This window comes from Capsicum annuum, chromosome 11, assembly GCF_002878395.1.
Source record: "Capsicum annuum cultivar UCD-10X-F1 chromosome 11, UCD10Xv1.1, whole genome shotgun sequence".
In the NCBI taxonomy this organism is placed as follows: Eukaryota; Viridiplantae; Streptophyta; class Magnoliopsida; order Solanales; family Solanaceae; genus Capsicum; species Capsicum annuum.
The window spans coordinates 205,847,913-205,853,486 of NC_061121.1; the positions used below are offsets into that span (position 1 = coordinate 205,847,913).

Genomic DNA, 5,574 nt, shown 5'->3' on the forward strand with positions numbered 1-5,574 from the left:
CGACTTCAACTTATTAATTAAGTTACGGTTTTGTGTTTATATACTTCTTACCATTGTGATTTCATCTATGCTTTCAATTATGAATGTTATTGATTTCTTCACAAGCATGAGTGGCTAAAAACCCTTAGCTAGGGTTGTGGAAACCTTGGCAGATTGATGATGTAGGGGAAGTGTTATTGTTGTTCTGAACCAGTACCCATGGATGTATTATTTTATCTTCATTATAATAGTTTTCTTAATGGGTATACATGTTAGGATCCCTCCTAGATATTTATACTTACTCCAACAGAGGAGTGGTAACTAGGAAAGATAAAGACAATAGTAATTTGGGGTTTAACTATCAATTTACGCTACTAGGTTTTATCGAAGTGAGATGGCTAGATTTCATATTATAATTAGAAACTCAAAAAGTAATAGTTAATAGGATCAAGATAAAGGTTTGTAAGGAGACATCCTGAGACTCAAAAGATAAAGGGTGAAATCTTTCTACTCATCTAAAAAACTGTAGAAGATACATAACTTATCAATTCTGCATGCAAAGTATCAGGTTAGTGCAACAAAGCATGATAATCCTACGGAGTGTATAAGCCAGGGGGAACACAATCCTAGTGTTCACCTACAACTGATTACAATCAAAGTTAATATATTTACTTGCTAGAGATTACTACATAAATTTCCCCGTTTAGTTTTCCAGTTCTGCCCGTTGACCACTACTAATGAGAGTTGTGATTCTATGTGTTCCCTTAGGATTCAACCCTAACCTTTATTTGGTTACTATGTTTGACAGCATCGTATCGTATTTTAAGAGGAGGAGTAGGTTGGGCGTCAACATATACATAAAAGATTATCAAAATTTAGTTATTTTAATATATCATGATTTAAGATCTTCGGTTCTTGCGATAGGTGAAGCATAGCTGGGAAAGACCATTTCATGGTACTAGCATGTATAAGATTGTTGGTAGATTAAATAGTTTGAAATGCACCTTGAGAGAAATTAATGTTATATTTTAATAATTAGAGAATAGAGTAGAGCAAGCTAAAGCACAGTTTAATACTTGTCAAACTTCACTAAATAAGATCCTAGGAACAGGACTCAGATAAGTCAAAAGGCTAGTTGTTCTCTTGAGTTCACCGAGTTAAATAAGGTTCGAATTATGTATCTAAAAAAATTGCAAAGCACACTAGTTGAATGATAGAGATCACAATACTTCTTTTTTCATAGTGCACTTAAGGGTAGAAGGAACACCAATATAATTTTTGGCAAAAGGGATAAATAGGTTACTACTATTAAACATCCATAAAGAATTGTTCAATCATTTTTGAACTTCTACTATTCTCTGTTCGGTACATCATTTAAGAGTAGGGTAAGTATTTGCAGCTCTGTAGAAAATAAAAGGCCACTAGTCACAGCTATATAGAGAGCGTTGCTTATCAAGAAGTTTATACAAAAGAGGTGTAAGTGGGTTTGTTTGTAAAAGGGTTTTGATAGAGTGAATTACTATTTTTAACACTCTTAGGCTCATATATTTGACTCTTGTACTTGTTGGCTTAATTTTGAATTTATGATATTATTTGTTTGGGAGTCTATGATGATCCTATTGAGTTGAGCATGTTCCATGTGTGATGTGAATTTTTATATATTCCTTGTTTTATATGATGTCTAGAACTTGCCCAGTGTGTGTGTAAAGTGAAAAAAAAGAGTGTGGGTTTAGGAGATGATTTAGGCATTTCTTTGATAGCCTTGTTCTATACCTTTTATTTGTCCTAGCCTTTGTGCATTATCCTAGTTAACCCCATTAAGCCTATAGCCTTTTCTTTGGTTGCCTCATATGTGTCCTAATCTCCTTTCTATTATGGACCTTAATTTGATCCAAAAAAGCTCCTAAGTGCTTTAATTGAAAAAAAAATAAAAAAGGAGTTTGCGAAATTGAGAAGAAAAAGGTGAAATTAATGCCCCAAGGTAATTGTTATTGGTGTTTGTATTTAATGTGTGGTGGTTGGGAGTGATGTAAATAGTGTTAGACATATTACCATGGTTGTGAAAAAGAAAAAATAAATTGAATCTTGAAAGAATTGACAATACCCCCACCATGTGTTTGTAAAAATGCTTAAAAGAGATGGGACAAAATAAAAAGATATGGGTATATGGAAAAGGTGTGAATAGGTTGTTGAAGGTGGTTTTATATGAAAAATTGTGATGTATTAAAACGCTTAGGAAAGATAGTCACTGTTCTTGGCCAAAATAGTTCCTACCCGTCCCTTAGCGTATATTATAACCCGGAAAAAACCTATTTGATCCTAAATTTCACATTCTAATATTAGTGGAGTATGACACTAAGGGAAAGCCTATGGTTCATTATGTGCAATTTGTGAATTTTTTGTGAGAGTGAGCGTAACTTGATTTTTTTACCCATTATGATAATTGCATTATTGTGAGGGTTTATGGGTAACTCTCTTGGTTGTGAGGGCACATGTTTGATGAATGTGGTGATTTGTATGATGTCTTATATTGAACAATATGCTTGAGTTTTCCATGTATGGATTCAATTATTGAGGCTAGGATATTTGAGAGTAGGATTCTTGAGCTTTCAATTGTGTATACCATGCGTAGTTTTGTAAACTTGCATTCCATGTAGTCAATGTATTACTATCTTGAATTTCGGGCATGTATTAGAAGTGTGGACTCTCTTCAGCTCATTATGCTTATAGTTAAGAGTTGTTCGAGGATGAACAAGACTTTAATTGTGAGGTGGTAATGTTTGGTGTATTTATACATTCTCGTGTCACTATTCTAGTCTTTTTAGCCTTGTTTTGAGGATGATTCATGATATTTATGTTTGATAATTATATAAATTAGCATATAAATGTTCAACTGTGTAATTACAAGGTTTAATGGCGTTTTCACATGTGTTTTAATTCAAATTGATCATTTAGAGTTCAACCGAGAAAACTAGTGTGACTATATATTGCTAGATGTTTGTCTTGTCTATCATTTTGGGTTCTAATGTGTTTAATGAGTTCTTAAGGTTGTTATTATGTATTTATATGTGTAAAAAATTGTTGTTAATGTTCAAGGGCAGATTGGATCAAAACAATAAGTTAGAAATTAAATTGAATGAAGCCTATGCTTAGCTCGTGTTTCTAGTTCTCCGTCTTGGATGTTGTGTTGTTTTGAGCTCTAAATTGTTATGTTTAATGCTATAGGATTATTTTTAAAAGGATTATGATCATATATGAAGGATATACAAGCTTTAAATCAAGTGGAAATAACTCATAAAGGCTTGGGATGGATCAATAGAAGCACAATACAAGATTTGGACTCAATTTAGACACCTGAAATACCCAGGGGAAGTAATAGCGCGTGGGAACTCTTTTGGGTGCGTGAAACACTCCAAAATTTTCATAAGGCACCAAAATAGTGAAACAAAGATATGCAAAGGTGACACGTTGCCTGGAGTGGCGCTCAACCCAGGGCGCAGCCTTGCCTGGAGGTGGGCTATAGCCAGGGTGGCACCCTATCCACTCCCGGGCTCAATAAATGAATGTTTCCAACTCCTACATAGGTTTTTCTTGATCCTATATTATAAATACATGTTATATCACATTTTTACACACTTTTGGACATCTTAGAGGTTTAAGGAGGCTACCACAACTTCTTTTTAGGGTTGATATCTCTTTACTTTAGTTTCTTTCATGGTTTGTATCATCAATCCAAGGGATTGGATGATGAATATTTCCATTAAAGGATAAAACTCCTTTTCTGAGGTTAAGGCCACATTCATGATTACTTTTTTTTGGAATTAATTTTGATTGATTTGCTTACCATTATAGGTATTTTTTAATTCTTGTTTTAACTATTTTAAGGATTAGCTTACCATTAGAATACATCAATTGTCAACCTTGTGATCACGGGAGAGGGAATAGGGAGACAGAACATAGGAATAAACAAAGTATGGTTATGGTTTCTTTATAAAATAAGGAATTTGAATTAGTATCTAAGATAGGTATGTACTTAGATACCTTACTTGATTCACACATTAGATGATAGCATTAAAGAACTTAAGTGGACTATTACATGCCCGCTTAACGATGTAGCTGTAAGGTTCAACTTAGGTAAATGATTAGAGGTTGGGAAATCATAATCATGCAACTAAACCTAGGAATCAACAACCAAGATAAGCAATATAACGAATAAGGTTCAATAACATCATATGATTGTCCATAAGCCTTAACCCTGGGCTTCTATCCATTGATTGTCCTAAGTGATTACTTCTTTGCATTAGTTTAGTTTCTTGTTATTTTACAATTCTTAAACCTCCTTATTTACTTTGTCCCAATTATAGAACTAGAATTGAATAGGTGGCAAACACAAGTCCACATGAGATCGATACTTGGGCTTTCTTGAAGCCACTTTACTACTTGAAAAGAGCACGTACACTTAAGTGTACTCTTGGGTGTTGTCAAGTTTTTGGAGTCATTTCCGGGGACTAGTATAATTATTAAATTGCTAATTTTTTTATTTTTGATAATAAGTTAAGTGTTAACAACTTGATCTTAGCATCTGGATTTTTGCAGGATTAGCTGACTATAGGACTAGCGAGAGATAAAGAGTTGGTGGAGCCTTTTATAGAACAAGAACTGATATTTCAACAAAGGTGAAGAGCTCAATATCCCTTTCAACAGGTTCAAATGGCTCATCTAGTTGATCCAAATGACCTTATCGATCCAAATGTTGGAAATGTCCCAGCTCTGAATATCCAGTTATTTCTGCTCAACCAGCTGCTAGACCTGTTCGTGAAGTGGCAATCCCACTTTCGAACCATACGACTAACAGTATTCATAAGCCCAAGCCAGGTGGTCGATTTAAAATCGATGCAGAATATGGTGTGATTGTTGAATTCAGTGGGGCAATGCTATGACCTTTCACATGAAGACCCGTAACATCACATACATACCTTCCAGGAAATAAGAGATACTTACATTCCTGAAGGGGTGAATACTGATTATGTCAGATTAACACCCTTTCTTTTTTCTCTAATTAGGGACGAAAAGAGATGGTTACATGCTGAACCCCCACTCTCCATCACTTCATGAAAAGATCTAGCTCATAAGTTCCTTATTTAATTTTTTCCATCAGGGAAGATTGCACGTTTGAGAAGTGAGATTCTGAGTTTCAGACAGAAGGAAGGAGAGAATCTCTACCAAGCGTAGGAGAGATTTAAGATTATGCTCAAAAATTGATCTCACCATCATCAGTGTAATGATGTTCTTATTCATACTTTTATTGAGGATACCAAGATTCTCTTGGATTCAGCTGCCGGTGGACAAGATCTTGAGATGATAAGATGAATTGTACACATTGCTAAAAAGGATTCCATAAGGGAATCCTAGTTGGCATGTTGATTTGAGGAGTTCTCTTAAGAAGGTTTCAAGGATATTGGAGGTATACCAATTTACTGCATTACAAGTGTAGATTGCAGCAATGCAAAATCATATGATTACTCAGCTTAACAACATAAAGTTGGGGGTTCCACAAGTAGCAGCTACAGCTAATGCATTTCAATAGAAAAATTC

At 34.5% G+C, this 5,574-nt stretch overlaps 1 non-coding gene across 1 annotated transcript; it reads right to left on the reverse strand.

The window, feature by feature from the left end:
• Positions 1-5,148: 5,148 nt before the first annotated feature.
• LOC124889048 lies at positions 5,149-5,255 on the reverse strand. The gene has a single exon (XR_007047665.1). It is a non-coding gene; the product is annotated as a small nucleolar RNA R71 (small nucleolar RNA).
• Between the last annotated feature and the right edge of the window lie 319 nt (positions 5,256-5,574).